Source organism: Phascolarctos cinereus, unplaced genomic scaffold (genome assembly GCF_003287225.1).
Source record: "Phascolarctos cinereus isolate Bilbo 61053 unplaced genomic scaffold, phaCin_HiC Scaffold_5;HRSCAF=322, whole genome shotgun sequence".
Lineage (NCBI taxonomy): Eukaryota > Metazoa > Chordata > Mammalia > Diprotodontia > Phascolarctidae > Phascolarctos > Phascolarctos cinereus.
In genome coordinates, this window is record NW_027555958.1 from 313,616,269 (window position 1) to 313,638,781 (window position 22,513).

General features: G+C 41.2%; 1 long non-coding RNA gene across 1 annotated transcript; it reads left to right on the top strand.

The window, feature by feature from the left end:
- The first annotated feature begins 11,326 nt into the window (after nt 1-11,326).
- On the top strand, nt 11,327-22,150 carry LOC110212082 (uncharacterized). Its single transcript, XR_002325561.2, has 3 exons — nt 11,327-14,956; nt 16,333-16,428; nt 21,968-22,150. It is a non-coding gene; the product is annotated as an uncharacterized LOC110212082 (long non-coding RNA).
- Nucleotides 22,151-22,513: the final 363 nt, after the last annotated feature.

Sequence of the window (22,513 nt, forward strand, 5' to 3'; positions counted from 1 at the left end):
GCCCAAATGAAATAACTTTGGAGAAGGGAAGAGTTCATGACCAAAAAAGGGAAAGAGTTTATAAAGAAGATAAAATGGACAACTTTGATTACAAAAAATTGGGAAGTTTTTAAACAAACAAAATTAATGCCCTTAAAATTAGAATGGAAACAGTTAATTGGGAAAATATTTGCAGCAGGTTTTTCTGACAAAAGTATAATATATAAGACAGTAAGAAACAGATTCAAATATATAGGACGTCCCAAAAGTCTTAGTGCATTTTAAGCTTTAATAACTTCAGAAGTTGGTTGGTTGGCTGTTGTCCTTCATTCTTCAGGAGGGCCAAGATGACATCACTACATTAGATTCGAGTTACAGTGTGTCTGACTGTGGCTGATCAGACCAATACCAACTCTGAATGCTGCACCACAGGTCAGGCACAAATAGTCTATGTGAACATTTGGGGTGGACTCTCTAAATCTGTGCATCCTGTGTTTCTTTTGAGATACTTTGATAGAGCACAGCACCCTCTTTGATGGTACATCTTGCTGGGTGGTCCTTTGCCAGCATCTCCAATGTGACCTAATCAATTCCAAAATTCTTCAGAGAGACCTTGAGAGTGTCCTTGTATCACTTCTTCTGACTGCCATGTGAACATTTGCCTTGTGTGAGTTCTCTGTAATATAATCTTTTGGGCAGGCATTAGTTTGGAATTTGAACAACACGCCAGCCAATTGGAGTTGCACTCTGCCGCAGAGTTTGAATGCTTGGCAGTTCAAGAAAGTATGTCAGTGTCCAGTACCTTAACCTGCCAGTTGATCTTCGGAATCATCCTAAGACAATTCAAATGGAAACAATTCAGTTTCCTAGCATGGTGCTGGTATACTGTCCAAGTTTCACAAGCATACAACAATGAGGTCAGCACAATAGTTCTGTAGACCTTTAGTTTTTTAGGCAGTCTAATACCTCTCCTCTCCCATACTTTCCTTTGGAGCCTCCCAAACACTGAACTAGCTCTGGCAATGCCTTTGTCAAACTCATTATCAATGTGTACATTGCTGGAAAGTATACTGCCAAGGTAAGTGAACTTATCCACAGTATCCAAAACTTCTCCATTTTCTGTAACCAGTGGTTCTACATGTGGATGGTGTGGTGCTGGGTGGTGGAGCACTTGTGTTTTCTTGGTGTTGTTAGGCCAAAATAGTACAGCAGCTGAGAATTGATCCATACTTTGTTATATCTCAGCTTCAGAGGCTGCATTGAGTGCATAATCATCTGTGAACGAAAAAATCATATACCAACTCTCCTTCCACTGTAGTCTTGGCTTGTAGCCTTTGCAAGTCAACCTGAGAAGTACAAATGCTGCACACTTACAAAAACATTTGAAAAGTTAATTATTTAAAATTTTAAAATATTGTTGTTTCTTATTAAAATTCAACAACCAACTGCCTTGTATTATACATAATTTTTAAAAATTTCTATTTTTTTCATAATTATTTACAATGTAAAATATTGATTTTTCTTATTAAAATTCAACATAACCAATCACTTTATATTATCCAGTTCTTAGCACAGTGCTTGCACATAGTAGGTACTTAATAAATGTTGATCAATTGATCAATAAATCATGGCTCTAGTCAATTTTTAACCTTTAGAAAAACTTTCATCAGCTGCCGTTCTGTGAATGGAAGGATTGAATTTGTAATCCTAACCTTAAGATTATCCAAAGAAGTAGGTTTTGATGTACCCATGACAGTTTTGATGCAACTCCAGAAGAAAAAGATCTAATGGCGTTAGATCAGGTGAGTTAGGTGGCCAAGTAAGGGGCTGATGAGGGAAGCTAAGGACAAGGAAAAATATTTATTGGAACATAAAAAAACTCTAGAAAAATCTATTTTGAGAGAAAAAGAAGAATCAAAGGAAAGCTAGGACCTTTGCTTGGGCTAGATGGAAGCTGTAAGTGACAATAGAGAGCAAGCAAAGATACTTAATCCTTCTTTTGATTCTGTTTTTTCTTTGCCAAGGAGAGTGGTCTTTGTACTAGACATAACAGACTATGGCTGACTGAGATGAGTAAGAAGATAGAGAGCACCTTGATGAACTCATCATCTGCCCCAGATGGACTCCATTCTTGGGTACTGAAAGAACTAGTACATGGGATTGTTGAATTACTATCACTGATGTTTGAATGATCATGGAAAATGGGAGAACCACCGCAAGACTGGAGAAGGGCAAACGTACTGCTTAGTCTTTTAAAAAAGAGAGGAGAAGAGCATCTGTAATCCATAGGCCAGTTTGATTTTGATTCCCGGGAAAATCTGCGAATAGATCGTTAAAAAAGATGACTGGCGAGTATCTGGAAAAGGAAGCAGTGATTACAAGGCTCCAGAATGACTTCATTAAGAACAAGGTCATGCCAGCCTAAACTTATTTCCTCTTTTGACAAGATTGGTAAACTAAGAGATGAGTGAAATACCAACAATAAAGGTAGACTAGATTTTAGCAAAGATTTCATAAAATACCTCATCTATTTTTGTGGAGAAGATGGACAGATGTGGACTAGACAATAAATAAAGTTAGGTGGATTCAGTTCTGATTGGATGACCAGATTAATAGAGTAGTTGTTAATGGTTCAATGTCAACATGGCAAGAGGTCTCCAGTGGAATACCACAGGGATCTGTAATCGGTTCTGTGTTGATTAACATTTTTTATCAATGACATGGATAGTGGCATAGATGACAGGCAGATGACACAAATATGGGAGAGAGGGTTAACATACTGGGTGATAGAATAAGGATCCCGAAAGATCCTGACAGTCTGGAGAATTGGGCTGAATTTAATAAGATGGAATTTAATAGTGATAAATGTAAAGTACTGTACTTTGGTATAAAAAATCAACTTCACATGCACAAGGTGCGAGAGGCGTAGTTATACAGTGGTTATTCTGAAAAAGATGTGGGGGTTTTAGTGGACTGCGAACTCAGTATGAGACAGCACGGTGAGGTAGGAGCTGCAAAAGCTAATGTAGGGGGCAGCTAGGTGGCACAGTAGATAGAGCACAGGCCCTGGATTCAGGAGGACCTGAGTTCAAATCCAGCCTCAGACACAACACTTACTAGCTGTGTGACCCTGGGCAAGTCACTTAACCCCATTGCCTAACAAACACACACACACACACACACACACACACACACACACACACAAACCCAAACCAACTAAAGTAATCCTGGGCTACATTAAAAGAAGCATAGCTTCCAGGAATCAGGAGATGACAGTCTCACCAATCTCTGCCCTTGTCAGACCTCATCTGGGGTATTGTGTTCAGTTATGGATGCCATAGTCTCAAGAAGTGTCCAAAGGAGAACAACCCTAATGGAGAATGACCTACAGTCCCTGCCATTTGAGTATGAGTTGAAGGAATTAGAGATGTTCAGCATAACAGTAATAATAGCTAGCATTTATATAGTTCCTACTCCATGCTAGTCACCTTGCTAAGTGCTTTACATATATCTCATTTGATGCAACAACCCTGGGAGGCAGGTACTGTCATTATCCCTATTTTATGTTTGAGGAACTGAGGCAAACAGGAGTTAGGTGACTTGCCCAGTGTTTGAGAGCCAGTAAGTGTCTGAGGCCAGATTTGAATTCAGGCCTTTCTGACTCCAGGCTCAGCATTTAATCCGCTGTGTTACACCCAGTTTAGAGAGAAGACTCTTGAGGGAAATGATGACTGTCTTCAGGTATTGACATGGAAGAGAGATTAGATTTGTTCTGTTTGATTCTAGAGAGGGGAACTAGAAGAAATGCATAGGAGTGGCAAAGAAATCAATTTAGGCTAAGTGTTAGGGGAAAAAACCAACAACTTCCCAACAAAAGACATACCAAGGGAATAGTGGGATTAGCTGTTTTGAAAGGTGGTGGCTTCTCTCCTTGTTGCGTTGTGTAGTTTTGTTGTTTCAGTTGCGTCTGACCCTTTTGACCCAAGTTGGGGTTTTCTTGACAAGGATACCGGAGTGGTTTGCCATTTCCTTCTCCAGCTCATTTTACAGATGAGGAATCGGAGGCAAAGAGAGTTAAGTGATTTGCCTAGGGTCACACAGCTAGTGAGTATCATGTGTCTGAGGTGAGATTTGAACTCAGCTCCTCCTGACTGCAGGGCTGGTGCTGTATCCACTACCCCACCCTAGCTGCCCTGGATAAACATTTATTAAGCAACTGCTGGTTGTAGGGCAATGGAGATGTAGGAGGTTTTGAGAACTCCTTTTCCTCCTTCTCCTTTTTCTAATTCTAATTCTAATTTTTCTTCTAATTCTTCTTCAAAATCATCCTAAAGTAGTGTGCATAAAGCTGTCCTTGGACTCTGGAGGATCTGGGTTCAAGTCCTGCCTCATACACATACCAGCTAAGTGATCCTGGGCAACTCATTTCAGCTTTCAGTGTGCCCAGTGACTCTCTAAACTTATAAGTAATAGGAAAAAAAGTAATTTCTGATCCGCATCATTGGACAGGTTTTCCCCACTAGGAGTTCTCTACCTTACTGAACTCACAAGTCTGGACAAAACCCAAAGATAATAGCTGACATTTCTATAGCACTTCCCACACACTGTTTTCTCTGACGCTCACAGTGTCTCTGTAAAGAAGGTAGGGCAAATATTTTTACTGTCATCCTATTAATGAGAAAAGTGAGGGTCAGAGAGGTGCCCCAGGTTCCACAGCTAATAAGTGGCAAAGCTAGACCTTGAGCCCAACCCACTACACTGTTGCCTTCGGCTTGAAAATTAGGCAAGTTTTATGATGCCACTTGTCCAGGGAGCCTTCCCCCTGTCTGCGTGGAGGGGGCCTATCATCTCTGCTTTGCCTGCTTATTCTTGACATTGGTGAGACAGACGAGGGAAAGGATGAGCTGTCACTGTTGTCTAGATGCCTCACAACTGCCTGTCCTCTGTCTGCTTTCTCGGACCCACCTGGGATGCCATCTCGGGCTGTAATTATAGTTCCATCATTGCTCTTCCATAAGAACATCTGCTATCTGAGGAGGTCCCTCGGCCCCTTTCCCCCTATTCCTTTAGAGAGCTGGAAGGCTCCTGATGACGCCATCTGCTCCCCCAGCATCCCCCTTGGTGGAGCAGTACTCAGCTGTCCCTTGCACATTCTCATCTCTTTTCCCCTCCGTCTTTATTTTCCTTTCCATCAGCCTCTTCATTACATTAGAAATCTCCCTCATCTACTTATCAAATCAATATCTCGCCTGCCTGCCTCACACCGCCCCCCCATATTCCTGCTTCATGTGTCTCTTACAAGAGGCCAGTGCCGCTCCTCCTCTCTCCTGCAATTAGAATTCCTTTCTCAGTTCACGTCTAAATTCTTTGTTCTTCTCCCTGAACACTCCAAGTTAATTTCTGCCGCCTGTTTATTCAGCTTTTGTACTGTGTGGCTTTCTACTTACTAAGGAAACGCAGCCCTTGGGGGGAGAACCATGGTGACTGCATAGGAACAGTGTAGGGCAGGAGCAGAGGGCACTTTAGGGAGAGTGAAAAGACACACAAATTCTGACAGACTACCCAGGAATTGGGGAAGGGGGTATATAGCCTCTCTGTCACACTCCCAGGAGGCAATGGAGCTCATGCCCAAGGGATGACTTATGTATTATTTGCCTGTTTCCAAATGGGAGAGAGGGTATAACTTCTCTTTGCAGAAATGAAAGTCCTTGCATCATGGCATAGTCTGCTGGAGGCTTTGGGAGAAGGATCATCAAATTTAGATTAAGAGCTACAAATTACCTTAGAAGACATTTAGTCCTGTCATTTTCCAGATGGAGAAACTAAGGCCCAGAGCATTTAAGGGACTTATCTAAGGCTTCACAGGTAGTAAATATTAGAGCTATATTGAGGAACTAGGTTCTCTGAAGACAAAGTCAAGCTCTTTCCACTTTAACAAATTGCCTCTCTATGTCATCGGACCTTCCCTAAGAATCTTTTTTTTTTCCCTTTTGGTGAGGCAGTTGGGGTTAAGTGACTTGCCCACAGTCATACAGCTAGTGAGTGTTATGTGTCTGAATCCGGATTTGAACTCAGGTCCTCCAGACTCCAGGTCCGATGCTCTCTCCACTTCACCACTTAGCTGCGCGCTCCCCCCCCAAGAATATTTAAAAACAAGAGAAGTGCTTCCCACCCTCAGGAGCTGATTGTTAAATTTTCAGTGTGAACGTTTATACTTCAGAAGTCAGCAAACATTACAAATCGAGGCTTGCTTTATTGTTTTGTTGATCATTTAAACTTAAGAAAGTGATGGAGAAAATGTTAATAATGCAGATTAAGCTTAAAAGTGTGTTATGCAGTACATTTTTTGTTGTTGGAGAGCCAGTTGTTAAACATTATCAGAATGCCCCTGCCTACTTCTAAATTTTGATCAGGCAATGAGGATTGTATTGCCTAGAGGGATGGATGGAACATTGCAATGGAGATGAGTTATACCAGATCTCTGTTTCAGGGAGTAAATCATTTAGAAAGAAAACTAGTTTCTGTAAGTTTTAACCCAAGCTTCTCATGATCAGGGAAACTTCTTATTAGAGTGCCAGAAAACCAAAGGTTCTACAATTCAATTTGAATGCTTGAGGATGATAATTCAGCTGGGTGTTGCTTGTAGCTCCAGAGAAATCCTAGGTCTTCCACACCAAGGAAGGCTCTTATTGGTCAAATGGCAAGAATCTAGCTCAGTGGCTTGTTAGCTGTTTGACCTTGGACAAGTCACTTCCTTTCTCTGAGCCTTGGCTCGCTCTCTCCCACCAAAGGACGACTTTACCTGATGATTAGGTAGTATTGGAGGTTGAACTGGTTAGAGAGAGATAGGTTTCCCCTAATTAATCCAGTGTGCCTTAAATAAATCCTGAAGCCTTGATTACATTTCCTCTATAGTATGGCAAAATGGAAAGAATGGAGGGAAAAGCACTTGAATTATTGTTCTCATTCTGCCACTAACTACTCATTTAACCCCCACTGAAGCCTAGTTTCCTAATCTGCACACATACAATTCTTTTCATCCTCATCTCATAGTCTCATACATTCCTCAAGAGTAGGAACATGGTGGGGTAACTAAGTGATGCATTGGATAGAACATTGGGCCTGGAGTCAGGAGGACCTGCGTTCAAATCTGTCCTTATACACTTAATAGCTGTGTGACCCTGGGCAAGTCATTTAACCCTAATTGCCTCAACAAAAAAAAAGAAAAGAAAGAAAAGAGTAGGACCATGGCTTTTTCATTTTTGTATCCTATAAGAGCCTCACATAGGGTAGGAACTCAGTAGATGTTTGTTGATGTATGAATGAATTGGATGAATAAATCTGCTAAGAGCAGGGATTGCAGTAGATGAACTGGCCTGCACCATTTTAGGAGCTCCTGCCTCCATCCATAGACTTATCTCTTCTGCACATGAATCTGGAAGGGCTGGGTCTTGAGGGACTTTGCAAAAGCATGTGGCTAAAACCTGGCATGTAATAAATCAGACAGGAAGTCTCCCCACAGAGATCCTCCCCCATATATCATTTTTGTTTTCCTCTTGGGAAGAACAACTCTCCTACTGTGATAGCCCAAATGTATATGTTTCAGAGCTCTATTTATATATATCCATATGGATAAATATATATAAATAGGACTCTGGGATAATAGATTAAGGGATCTGCTCATCCATAAAAGACTTATGGGGCTTTTAGGACCTAATGATGGTCTGATTTAGAAAGAAAAATGGGTCTTTAGCAAGATGTGGCCAAGAGTTAGATGAACATCTAAAGTGATGGAGAGCCCATTTGGGAATTGGAAGAGTGGAAAGGTGGAAAGGATTGTGTAAATTGAGAAAGGGTTTCTGGTGGAAGGAGCTGTAGGAAGCCACTGGCTTCTGAGTGTGGAGAAAATAGAATGTAGGGAGGTGGGAAAGACTCTAGGGAAATGGATGCAATCACACGCCCTTCTCCTTAGAGCAGCAGTCTCAAGGAGTGTTCTGCCTAGTAATAACAACTCACATTTACATAGCATTTTAAATTTTACATAGCACTTTACTCACAACAAGCCTCCAAAATAGTGTATTAGCTTCCCCATTTTGCAGATGAGGAAATAGAGACTTTGAGAAGGTCTAACCCATATTTCCACACAGCTAGTAAATGTCTGAAGTTGTGTTTGAATCCAGGTCCCTTTACTCTAAGGCAAGCAGTCTGTCCATTACATCAGACTGCTTTTGCATACAGCCTTCTTAATGCTCATGGTTCTCCACCTGTAGAGGGTAGGTACTCCATATGTGTCCTGACATCTCCAGAGAAGCATATAAGAAGATCTGTGATTACATTTTCAAGGATGGCACAATGGGTAAAGTACCCAGCCTGGAGTCAGGAAGATCTGAGTTTAAATCTGGCCTCTGTTACTTACTAGCTGTGTGACCCTGGGCAAGTCACTTAACCCTGTTTGCCTCAGTTTCCTCATCTGTAAAATGATCTGGAGAAGGAAATGACAAACCACTCCAGTATCTCTGCCAAGAAAATCCTAAATGGGGTCATGAAGAGTGGGACATGACTGAAACAACCGAACATGAACAAGGATGGCATATCCCACTTGTAGCTATTCTGATTGTTGCTGTTATTCATCCTTCATTCTTGAAGAGGACCATTGACATCATGAGGGGGGTAATGTCTTGACCTGCTTATAATTTGAATTTAAGTGAGGCAGAGTTGCATGAAGTCATCAGCCTCACTCTCTCCTCCAGAGTCAATGAAGTCCAATGGCAAGACAAAAGTCAAGATGCCTGTCGATGGCCTGGAACTGGTGGATGACCTTGGCCTTTCACTGGATTTAGGAAATAGATCAAGTTTCCCCTACCAAGGGAGTTGAGACTTTGACCTTGGAAGATGAGGGTCTATGTAGTCCTGGATGGGTAAGTTTTTAACCTGAGCCTCAGTTTTCTCATCTGTAAGATAAGGAGGTAATAACAATGTCAAATGACAAATCACATATTAAGTGCTTTGCAAATCTGAAAATTCTATATAAATGTCGCATAAAACTACTGTTTGAATACTGGACTAGAGTCTAGGAACACCTAAATTCTTTGTATCCTTATGTCTGTCAATGATACAAAGGCAAAAATACAGGATGCAGAAGGCAAAAAGAGTCAATAACTTATCCCACAGTTGAATAGTATCTTCATATACCCAGGGAGACCTATGATCCCCTTTATAGAAGAGAAGTAAATGACTGAAAGAAGAGGGATGCTTTGGTGGATGTAGTCATGTCTGTGCCCAATGTGGCAGAAGACCCATACAAAGTGAGCACTGTTTCCCATCTGAATGGAGAATTTAGAGAGTTTGTGATTTCTGGATTCCTACACAGAACTGAAAGCAGACTTTGCTCCCCCTCAGGCAGAGTTTCCTAAACCATGGGGTCCAAGCTTCCTCAGTTTCCAAATTGAGGGGCATAAGACCCTCTCAGGGGAAGGGTGAAACCACAGCCAAAATGGTGAGATGTTTTCAATTACCTGTGTGACCTTGAACAAGCTGCTTCATTTCCCTCAGCCTCAGCTTCCTCATGCAGAAAAATGAAGGGATTTGATTAGCTGCCCCCTGTGGTAGGAGTAATATCTACTCCATATGGGCCAGGCTGGTCCCCTCTGCCCAAAGACATTGTAATAGCCTTTGAAAGCTAACTGGGAAGACTGAAGAATGCTAGCCACCTCCCGACAGAGGAGTGATAGAGTAACTATTCAGAATGAGACGAACATTTTTGGATATGGCCAATATGGGAATTTGTTTTGCTTGACTATGCTTATTTATTACAAGGGGTTTGCTTTTATTGGCAGGGGAAGGGGGAGGAGGTGGGAGGTAGAAAAAATAAATCACTAGTATTGTTTTTAATTTAAATAGTATTTTATTTTTCTCCAATTACATATAAATGATTATTTTTTAAAATTTAAAAATTTTCTTTTCTTTTAAAAACGTGATTGGTCTAGGAGAATAAGTTTCAGGCTGCTGACATGCTTTTTTGGTTGCCCAGCATATGAAGATCAAGGATTGATCAGCTCGACAAGTCTGACTGACTGGGCATACCTCCATGGCAAGGGAGCTAAGCCCATCTGAGTCCATGTCATAACCTTGTTGAATAATCTCTTAATGCTATCATTAAGCAAACTTCTTTGTGTTAAATATTAGCTGCTCTATGAGTTAAACCTTGAACCAGCAGGCCAACCTGTGTCAGATCTGGCCCAGAACACATGGCATAGTTGGCAGAATTAGATTGGAAAGAAGTTGGGGAAGGGCAAGGTGGAGGGAAGGGAATCCTGGGTGATTGGATTCCCTAATAAAGGAAGCTTGTGCCTTGTGATTCTATGCCTCTTCCTTGAAACCAGGGACCATTCTACTTTTGTTTTTATATGCTGAGTGCCTAGCCCATAGTAGGCACTTTATTAATATTTGTTGCTTGATTAATTAATGATAGGTCAAGTTGGGGAAGTGAGGCAAGTGGAGCCAGAGCAGGGGTTGATGATCTAAGTTAACCTTCAGGTAGCATGTAGACTTAGCAAAGCACAAATTAATGTTATCTGCATTATATTATTGTATTAAACATTTTCCAATTGTGTTTTTCTTTCTTTCCTGATTTCTTTCTTTTCTAATTCCTTCCTTCTTTCAAATCCATTTATCTAAGCCCATAGCAAAACAGAAATCAGAGAAAGTATACATAGGCAATAGAGAAAATATATGCCAGGCAATACAGAGCGAAGGAGCTCTCCCATTGGGAGCAAGATAACAGAGAGAGAGAGGGAGAGAGAGAGAGAGAGAGACAGAGACAGAGAGAGACAGAGAGAAGAGACAGAGAGAAGAGAGACAGAGAAGAGACAGAGAGGAGAGACAGAAAGAGAGAGAGAGAGTCTGTCCCAAATCTCACCCAAGGGGAAATTCCCCAAAGTCTCTAGTGTAGCAAGCTGGGGTAGGGCCATGATGAACACTGCCAGCTCCTCTCATGTTGACTTCGGGTTCCCAGTCTTATTCTCCCTTCAGCAACCTAAAGTAGAGTTTGGTATTGTTCATCTTCTTGAGGCTAGAAGCCTGAAGCACCTTAAGAGACTTGAGAGTCTTGAAGCAGGTCTGAAAAGAGTAGAGCTTGCTCTGCCCTGTTCTCATCAACTTCATGTGTAATTCCAAAGCCCTCACATAGGCTCAAGGCATTATTGAGTCCACCAATGAGAAGAAAGTCCCATACCAATTGGCTTTGGCACTAGGATACACCATGATACCTCTCTCTCTCTCTCTCTCTCTCTCTCTCTCTCTCTCTCTCTCTCTCTCTCTCTCTCTCTCTCTCTCTCTCTCTGGTGAAGCAATCAGAGTTAAGTGACTTGCCCAGGATCACACAGCTAGTAAGTATCAAGTGTTTAAGGCCTCATTTCAACTCAGGTCCTCCTGATTCCAAGGCCGGAGCTCTATCCACTGTGCCACCTAGCTGCCTCCCACGATATCTCTTATAGTTCTCAACATCATTCATTCAGGTAAATATCATATGTTAAGTTGGTTTTCCTTCATTCCCACCCTACTCCCCCCAAAAAAGTCCTGTTCCAGCCGCACCAGGGGCAGCTTGCGGCCTTTGCTCACCAGTGTGATACTGCCAGGGAATAGCAAGGAAGGGTGGAATTGAAGGTGGTTGTGATGGGTAACAGCAGTTTTAAGAGGAGAGAGAACTAGGGAAAGATGAAATGGTAGGAGGTTATAGCTGGATAAAAGATTCTCGGAATTTTTGATCATGGAAGTGGAGCATTTGTGGGTCATGGTATGATCAAGATTTTGTGTGTGGTTGAGGTGAAGTACAGAAAAGGGCACTGGGGTTGAGAATATTGAGTGACTAGGAGGCCAGTATTTTTTTTTTTTAGGCAATTGGGGTTAAGTGAGTTTGTCCAGGGTCACACACAGCTAGTTAAGTGTCAAGTGTTTGGTCTGACGCCAGATTTGAACTCAGGTCCTCCTGACTTCAGGGCCGGTGCTCTCTCCACTGCGCCACCTAGCTGCCCCCTGAGGCCAGTATTTTTGAAAACAGTATGTTGCCTCTTTAACATAAAAGCAAGGTTGATGGAGAGAAAGGTTATGAACTAGGTATGGAGTTCTTTGGGAAAGAGTCAAGGATGACAGACAAAATCCTTCAAGTCCATACCTCCTTGCCTTTCATTTCAACATAATTATCTTAAAGCTTTATTCATGCCTTTTATCTCTTATGGAAAGTTTCCTATTATTTTCCACCCCAACACACCTTTGCCTTCTTTTCCCTGCTTAGAACTCTCACTTGTAACCGGGAAAAAGAGAGTTAAGCAAAACCCATCAGCAAACCCATTTTCATTTTCTAGATCTCCTTGGTCACAGAGTTTGTCAAATTTCATCATCTCCTCAGGCCTAATCCCTGCCTCTCCTGACCTTTAGTAAATACTGGTTCTTAGTGTGGTCCGGGTGTCAGCCACGTGTGCACCTCATAGGTGATCCCATGAGACAGCCGGGGCAGTGAAGCAAAACAAACAGCCCGCTGCCTTCTCTAGCGCTGCCTCTGGTAAGCCTGCAGGAAGCAGGGTGTCCCTTCGGTAACTAACAGGGGGAGTACAATGGATAATTTGTCTACCATTGGGCACTTTTCTCAAGACAACAGCCACATAGCCCCAAAGGGCCCCAAGCAAAAACAAAAACAAAAACAAAAAACCCTTCCTAAAAGGGTGTGGTATTTCCCCTGGCCATAAGAGGGCAGTTATCCCAGGAACTTCCAAGCTATTCCTCCTCCCACCACCATTGATCGGTGTGTGTTAAGCAACACACAACACACACACACACACACACACACACACACACACACACACAAAATTTTGGTTAGGAAATGAAATGGAATATTACACAAAATATAAAAAAAGGAAATATTTAGCTCTTGAGTCCCTAGTCTTCTGATGAGAAATTACCTGTTCTCTGTTAAACACCCATCACATGCATAGAACACAGGTACTCAATTTATACTAGCATGGTTTATTCAACATATTGAAAATACAAAGAAGCTTGGCAAGCATGCCACCGTGGAGAATTACATCCAGGGGTGTGCTACTAAATGTTTAACAGCTGACTCCCTCCCCCCAACAAAGTGCTCCCTGACACACTTTTAAGTTTAATCTGAATTATTAACATTTTCTCCATCACTTTTTTAAACTTTTTTTTTTGACTTGGCAATGGGGTTAAGTGACTTGCCCAGGGTCATTCAGTAAGGGTCAAGTGTCTGAGGTCACATTTGAACTCAGGTCCTCCTGATTCCAGGGCCAGTACTCTATCCACTAAGCCACCTAGCTTCCCCCTCCATCACTTTTAAAAGTATAGATGATTAACAAAACAGTAAATCAGGCCTTGATTTGTAGATTTTACCAGTTTCTGAGGTGTAAATGCTCACACAGAAAATTTTTTTTTACATTTTTTTTTGGCTAGGCAATGGGGTTAAGTGATTTTGCCCAGGGTCACACAGCTAGTAAGTGTTATGTGTCTGAGGTCGGATTTGAATTCAGGTCCTCCTGAATCCAGGGCTGGTGCTCTATCCACTGTGCCACCTCGCTTCCCCTTCACCCTGAAAATTTAACAATCAGTTTTTGTGCCCTGTTGGGAGGTGGCTCCATCATACTCCTGACATCACCCAGTCTTTTTCCAAAGCCTTCTCCCACTTGCCCTCTCAGCTTTGCTTTTGGAGTAGGAGATGGTTAGTTCCAAAGCACTGACTTGACTACAGGCTTTGGGAAAAATCAAAGGAAGGGGATTTCATGTCTGGACCCTCACCAACTTTATAAGCAAAGGAGGAACAGGGGAAATGTATGGAGCCCGACTGCTTTCTATTCCTCACCAGCCTGGCCAGTAATCCAAATTTGCCTCTCTATGCTGATCCCCAATTGTCTACTCTTCAGGCCTGGCTCACTCTAATAATAATGATGTTGATGATAATAGCTAGCATTTACACAGTGTCTACTATGTGTCAGGCACTGTGCTAAGTGCTTTACAAATATTTTCCCATTTGATCATCACAACAACCCTGAAAGAGAGGCACTATTAGTATCCCCATTTCCCAGTTGAGGACATTGAGGCAAACAGGTCAAGTGACTTGTCCAAGGTCACACAGCTAGTAAGTATCTGAGGATGGATTTGAATTCAGGTCTTCCTGACTCTAGGCCCAGAGCTCTAACTAGCTTACTGCTGTTCCTATGCTCCACGATACCAGAGATTTGGGGAATTGATATAATTGGTTCCTCTTCTTTTGGTCTCAACCAGCTAAAGACAAGAGTTTTGAACCTTGGGAACCATGGCGATGTAGGGAGCCATACCTAATTGGCCAGATGTTAAGCAGGGAGCCTCAGTGTCCCTGACAAGCCTATGTTCCTTGCATCCCTTAAGGCAGAATAGGAGTCTCCCTCAAAAGCAAAGGAAAGTGTGGTGGAAGTAATCAGGTTCTTCTCCACGCCCTTCACTCTACTTAACTGGAGCATTTCCTATGGAGCTAAGCATATGCTCTGGCCCCTTACCTCCAGCTTGGGCCTCATGACTCCCTGTGACTGGTGGTTGTGTTGAAGATGCTTGGCAGCTGAGCCAGGAAGAACTTCCCCCATAGTGGCTACAAGAATTGTCGATCAGCTCTGTTTCCCATTCTTTGGGTCCTACTTGGTTTGGTCCATAGCTCTTCCTGTGATTTCCAGTGGGGGGAGGGGGCAGAGAGGGGAGTTCCCTTCCCCTCTCTTCAGCATCTATGGCGGCTATGAAGTGCACAGCAGTGAGAACACGTGCTTTCCTGCCTAGGTGAACCCCAATCTAGTCTTCACGTCCCTTCTTGCCTCTTCTGTTTTGTGTTTCCTTCCTTGAGTCCAGGTTGCAAACAGAGATTCTGAAAAATGAGACATTTCCAGCCCTGGTGGTCATCTTACGAGTTGGAGAAGCTGGGTCAGCTGTTCAGTGGGAGGTATTTGCTATAACCACACTTCTTGGAGGAAAAAAAGATGCTCTACTGCCCCCAGAAACCACTGGAAAGATGCTGTGGTTGAAAGGGCTAAGAATATCCATGCCATACCCTGGGTGGCCTGGAGGTCTGGGCTCTGTGAGTGACTCAGGGAGGTGGTTCTAATATGAAAGCTCTGCCTCCTACTTTTTGGGTCCTCCTGGTGTCTTTATCCCTTCAGTGGTCCCATGGAGTATCTTACCTTCTGAAAGAACATAATAGGTAATGGGTTATTGCTGCATCTTTTAAGTATGCATCCATACATGCATATGGATTTTTAAAAATTTATTTTCTTTGCAAGGCAGTTGGGGTTAAGTGACTCACCCGGGTCTCATAGCTACTAAGTGTCGAGTATCTGAGGTCACATTTGAACTCCTGTCCTCCTGACTCCAGGGCCAGTGCTGTATCAACTGTACCACCTAGCTACTCCCATGCATATACATTTTTATTTTTAAGCTTTTGTTTTTGTGGTGAAGAAAATAAGTAGCTCTTCTATCCCCAATATCTACTCAAGTCACCAGCCAAGTGACCCTGTCAGAGTTGCTCTAGTTCCTGCTTGGAAAAACAAACAAACAAATAAAAAAAAAACCCTTCCTAAAAGGCTAAACTGATCAGCAAACATATTTTCTATATGTTTTGCATGACTGCACTTGTATAATCTATATCAAACTGTTTGCCTTCTTAAGAAGGTGCCGGGAGGAAAAGAGGGAGGAAATGTGCAACTCAAAAATTGGTAAAAAAAAAAAAAGAGTGTTAAACATTTTTACATGTAATTGAGAAAAATAAAATAAAAACATTCTTTAAAAAAACAATTAAAAAAAAGCTGAACACTTTTTTAGAAGGAACCTTACTAATTCTTTTTAGGGGAGATCCTAGATATGAATCATACGTAAGGTTTTTTTGTTTGTTTTTTTGTTTGTTTTTTTGGTTTTTTTTTTGTTTTTGTGAGACAATTGGGGTTAAATGACTTGCCCAGGGTCACACAGCTAGTGAAAGTCAAGTGTCTGAGGCTGGATTTGAACTCAGGTCCTCCTGACTCAGGTGCTGTATCCACTGTGCTACCTAGCTGCCCTCATAGCTAAGTTTTAAAACAAGATTTCCCTTGGAATATGGGGGATAACAAGCCAGAGAGTGTCAGAAAAAAAGCCTAATTCTCACTTTTTGGTGTCAGGGTCCCCCAGGACTAAACTGTTCATGTTGAGTCTGGAGTAGGGGTCTCTTATGGGAGAGTGCACCTCGAGACCACCAGTGACAGAAGGAAGAAGGAGCTCTTGTTACCCTCTTTCAATTGTCTTGATAGTGTGCTGCCTGACGAGGCCTGCCTTCCTGTTCTCTCACAGGCCTATTTCAAGTTTACATTCCCCTCAACCTCAGTGAGAGGAGAAGGACATGGTGATTTTTCTGCTTCCCGAATGACTATCACCCTTCACCTTGTGGTAAGTTAAAGGGCAGAGTGTGTAGGTGATGACTGAATCCACTCCCCGTACCCCAGGCCTGTCACCTGAAATCTCTGCAGAATGATTTGAGGTATCCTTGAACAGATGCAAATATACATTATAAGCATCGTAATAAGCATCAACATTCAATGCATCTAGGGTAATTATCCCAACATCACAGGTAATCATCCCCTGGTACCATTTACATCATATCCACATTAATGTTACATGCAGTAAAAATAACACAAAGCAAAATATCACTTGACAGCTTCCTTCAAGGAAGAGACTTTGAAATTACATACTTCACATATCACACACATGTGTAATGATGCCACATGCTTACCCTTAATACTTAAGCAAATAAGCATAAAACTGAAAAAAAAGAAAGAAAAAGAAAGAAAAGGAAAGATAAAAAAAAGGGGGGAAAAAAGGCAATCCTCTCTCCAACAAATGCATAGCTATTAGACCTTTATGGGGTATTCCAAAAGTCTTAATGCAGTTTGAAGTTTTAAGAATGTCAAACTGCACTAGGGACACTCTGTTGTACAACACTAACAATATATGCATAGCAGTAAGGCATAAGGAAGTAAACGTTACCAGCAAAAAAAAAAATTGAATAGAAAAATAAGCAATGGTTATTATTGGTTGTTTGTTTTTGAAATTTAAAAAAATTTGAACTTAACAAATACCAAATAAAATCAACCTTTCTATGGAAATAATAGAATAGAAAAAGAGAACTGTCCATGAAACTAGAGATGTCTTTCATGCACAACTTTGGTTACTGCTTTTTAATACACACACACACACACACACACACACACATATATATACATCTATCTGCCTATGGCTGTCTGTCTATCTATCTATCTATCTATCTATCTATCTATCTATCTATCTATCTGTCTGTCCATCTGTCTATCTAGCTATAGATATCTGTCTATGGCTATCTATCTATTTCTATCTGTCTATCTCTATGTGTGTATATGTCATCTCTCTTTACGTATCTATGTATCTGTCTGCATCTATCTATCTATCTATCTATCTATCTATCTATCTATCTATCTATCATCTATCTATCTATTTATCCATCTGTCTGTCTATATCTATCTATCACTATCTTATCTGTCTGTCTATAGTTATCTGTCTGTGGCTATCTTTATCTATCTATCTATCTACCCATCTATCTGTCTGTCTGTATTTCTATGGTTATTTTATCCTTTGCTCTTTCTTCCTTCTTTTGCCCTCCCCCACTGAGAAAAAGGCGGGGAAAGGAAAAACAAAGCCCTTGTAATCAATAACATGCAATAGTATTTGACAAATGCCTCAACATATAACAACATACGTATTTATATCCAAAGTATACATTACATGGATAAACATTAGCGCCGTTATCTGGCATTATAAATAACTAGTTCTCCTACAACATCTGAAGTCAGTTTGTTACCTAGTCAGATGGCTCTAGCTCTTTTGCGACCCACCATCTTTTCTACATCTGTATCTGAGCAGACTGACAGTAGAGGCTGATTGCCAGAATCCTGAGGTCCATAGGCCTGCATTCCCAAACGTGATCCTATGTATGGTCCAGGCTGATTATCAACATTCTTAACACTGAGTGGATTGTATCTGAATTCTAGGGCTCTGTCTCTAGGCTCAAATTCTCCCAAGCTGTCTGAATCTGAGGCAGTCAGAGGGTAAGAGTACCCAGTGCCATCCTCCCTGGAAATATCACCTTCTGAGTTATTATCTTCCTCAAACAGACTCTTTACCTTGGTGGATGATGCTTCTCCTTGGCCATTTAGCTGCCTGTCCATTACTTCTTTCCTCCTGCTCCCCAAGGAGGCTAGCTCCACTATGGGGAGTTAAAGACAGGGTCCCACCACTCCCTGGAGCTACTTTTTAAACAGGTAGGTTGCCCACTTTATCACCCACTACCTGTGTGATCTTGGACAGGTTATGTCCAAGCCCTTTTGACTTCGGTACCTTCATCTGTAAAATGAAGCAGTAAGACTAGATGGCTTCTAAGGTGTGCCCCCCGCCCCCAGTTCTAAATCTATGACACTTGTCCTACTTGGTATAATAATAATAGTAGCTAGCATTTACATACACTTACTATGTACTGGTACTATGCTAAAAACTTTTACAAGTATTTCATTTGATTCTCATAACAACCCTGGGAGGTATGTATTATTAGCATTCTCATTTTACAGGTAAGGAAACTGAGGCAGACAGAGATTAAGTGACTTGCCCAAGGTCACATAGCTGGTAAGTGTTTGAGACCACCAGATTTGAACTCAGGTCTATCCTTATTCCAGGTCCAGTGCTCCATCCTAGCTGCTTAGCTGGCAAGAAGCAATCAGTCAGCTATCACTGTGTTCCACAACCCTATGGTCTAACAGAGAGAGTATTGCCCTTGGACATAGGAAGACCTGAGTTTGAATCCTGCCACTGGCACTTATTAGCTATGTGACCTTGTGCAGGTCACAATTTCTCTCAGCCTCAGTTTCCTCATCTGTAAAATGGAAATAATAAGAGCACCTACTTCCAAGGTTGTTATGAGGATCAAAAATGAGATGAGTTATGTAAAGCACCTAGATCAATGTTGCTTAGTGTGTCTTTTTGGAACACCAAGCTTTCTTGGGAAGATTCTATCACCTTGTTCGAGTTCTTGGTGGCAAATTCCAGCATCATAGCATTGTTTGTTTCTGTTATAACTCTTCTGAAGTCACAGTTTATGCATAGGCTTCCTTTAGTTGATTTTTCAACAGAGAAATGTACTGGTCATGAATATCTGCATCTTCTCCATCTTCTGAATCTCCAAAGCATGTGTCAGTAAGTTTCTCTCTCTATACTTCTCAAAGCTAGTACTTTGATCTCCATTTTTCAAATTTTATTTGAACTTGTATTTAGCAAATTAATAATGCAAAAGCAAATAGCCAAATATACAGGAATATGCAATAAATAAAAGCCGTGAAACAGATATGCAAATGTAATCAACAATATATAGAACAACTGTGAAGCAACATACCTAGAACTTTACAGATGCAGATAGAAATGACTGAACAATACACACAAATAATTAGCATATGAAAGGAAAGTAATATCCAGGAGGTCAAGGCTATATGCAAATGAATAGCAACTTTATCAATAGCACTAACTCAGTGTATTAATAACCAATGGCATTTGCAAGCCCAATGTATTTGGAAATACAGTGGATCAGTTATGACAGAAGAAAAATGCCATGGAGGTAGGGGGCAGGAAATGAAATTAAAAACAAGAAAGGAAAAAAAAAGGAGTTGGAAGGAAACATATGCTGTAAGGAAACAAGAAAGTATTTTAAAATTAGAATCTGAAAGGAAAATATATACATACATATACATTTTTTTTTCATACGGATAGAAAAGGAGAAGTAAAATTCAGCTGGAAACGAAATAACCTTCAACTCAAAATTCAAAGACATCAAAAGGGGAAAAAATTCTGAAGTGAGTGTCCCCAAATATGATTCCTGTGTGTCATTGAAACTGACCTGTTCCAAAGAGAAAAAAAAAATCAAACAAACAAATCAAAATATCAACAACACAAACCAGAATACCCTCAATAAAAAACCTAAGTGTGATGAATGTGAAGGCTGTGTTTGCACTTAGGGATATCCCATGTTAAACTTAGGACAAACTGTCCATACTGGCTTGTGTGCTGTCCTACTCAAGTCTACTGGAAGGCTGGGTATCATTTTAAAGTGAGGAAGTATAATATATACTATTTCCACTAGATGGTGCTAGACTCAAGTCACTAGATCAGTGGTCTCTTCAAGGTCTCTATGATGCATGCACAAGATCCTCTCTTTTCTCCCTTTATCACTCTCCTCCCCCAACAATAATTTCAAATGGCTGGAAAAGTAACATGCCTACACTGGCCACATTCTGAATTTTAACTGAAGGGTTGGTATAAAAATTACTTAGGATTATTAAAATGGGGAAGAGGGGAGAAAAATCTATGGTTCTAGCACCCTTCTCTCTCAAACGCCAAGGAAAAGGGTGGAGAGGGGTGGGAATATCTCATTTCCCTTTCCCTATTAATTGACTTTTTGTTTCAGAGTCAGTACTAACTCCTAGTCCACTCATGTGGCTTCTTGCCTATTTCAAGGTTGCATTCCCTTCAAGGGAGGGGCAAGCACATCAATATCTCTACTCCCCAAATTATCATTACTCCAGGCCCTAGGGTAAATAACAATCCAAAGATTAGCATCCATGGCATGAGCCTCAGATATACCAATAAGTACTGGTTGACTTGGTAGTGTGATATGGAAGAATAGTAAGGTACGGTGGGAAGGTTCGGATTTGGATTCAGAGGATTTAGGTTTAAATCTCAGTTCTGCAACTTACTTACCTGGGGAACCTGGGATCAGGCATTTCCCTAGGAACTGTCTTCTGAGCCATCTAGGTGGTGCAATGTATGGAGCTCTGGACCTAGAGTGTCAGGAAAACCTGAGTGCAAATCCAGCCTTAGACATTTAGCTATGTGAGCCTGAGCAAAGCATTAAGCTCTGTCTGTCTCAGTTTGTTCAACTGTAAAATAGGGGATAATAATAACAACACCTACTTTGTAGGGTTGTTGTGAGGATAAAATGAGATAGCATTTGTAAAAAGCGCTTAGCATAGTGTCTGATACATAGTATGACCTATTTCAATTGTTTTTCAGTCATGTCTGATTCTTCATGACCCTATTTGGGGTTTTCTTGGCAAAGATACTGGAGTGGTTTGCCATTTCCTTCTCCAGCTCATTTTACAGATGGGGAAACTGAGGCAAACAGGGTTAAGTGACTTGCCTAGGGTCACACAGCTAGGAAATATCTGAGGCCAGATTTGAACTCAGGAAGATGAGTCTTCCTGACTTCAGGCCTGGCACTCTGTGCACTATAATGCCACCTAACTGCCCCAGTGTGCGTTGCATAAATAAATGCTTATCCCATTCCAATTGTAAAATGGGAATAATGATAACACCTACCTCCCAGAATTGATGTGAGCTTCAAATGAGATAACATTTGTAAAAGGCACTTAGCACATAGCCCAGCACATACTAGGTACTTAAAAATGCTTATCTCCTTCCTTCCTTAATAAAATGAGGAGGTGGGAATAGATGATTCCTAAGGTCCTTTCTAATTTTAAATCTGATGATCACATCCAACTAATTGCTCCTTACTCTGCCCCATACTTCCTTTCTGCAAAAATGAAGGGTAAGTATTTGATATTACAAGTGAACATTTACTTTACAAAAGGATTCACTTGTTTTCCCCCTTAAATAGGAGCTTCCCTAGTCATAACTCTTGACATTATTACTAACCCCTAACCTCTTGAACTATGTACCAGAAAGGAGAACAGAAAAAGCAGAAGCTAGAACTAGAAGGGCAGCTAGCTAGGTGATGCAGTAGATAGAGCACTGGGCCTGGAGTCAGGAAGATTCATCCTCCTGAGCTCAAGTCCAGCCTCAGGCACTTCCTAGCTGTATGACCCTGAGCAAGTCACTTAACCTTTTTTTGCCTCAGTTTCCTCATCTGTAAACCGAGCTGGAGAAGAAAATGGCAAACCACTCCAGTATCTTTGCTAAGAAAACTCCAAATGGGGTCACAAAGAGTTGGACACAACTGAAAATGGCTGAACAACAAGAAGAGTTAGAAGACTTGGAAAATTGAAGGTCAATCAGAAATGAAGAGAATAATAGTATTTGGAGCTGGACATTGTCATGTCCGAATCATTCATTAAAAAAAAATGTTAAAATTGACTTCTGACTTCCTTTTAATTTATTTTGCTTATTTCTTTGTTAGTTTTCATTGCTGTATTTTTGTTTTCACATCATTTCCAAATAGATCCCCACCCTATCCTCTCCCCAACAAGCTATTCTCTGTAGAAAAAAAAAGTTAAAGAAATAGAAAAGGGTGGGGAAGCAACCCAGCACAACCAACCAATTAACTGAATCTGACAGTATAGGCCAGGTTCAACACTCATAAACCCCCAACTTTCCAGGAAAGTTCTATTGCATAAAGTGAGACCGCTTAACAAAATAAACAAAACCGAGGTCTTAATTCCTTTCC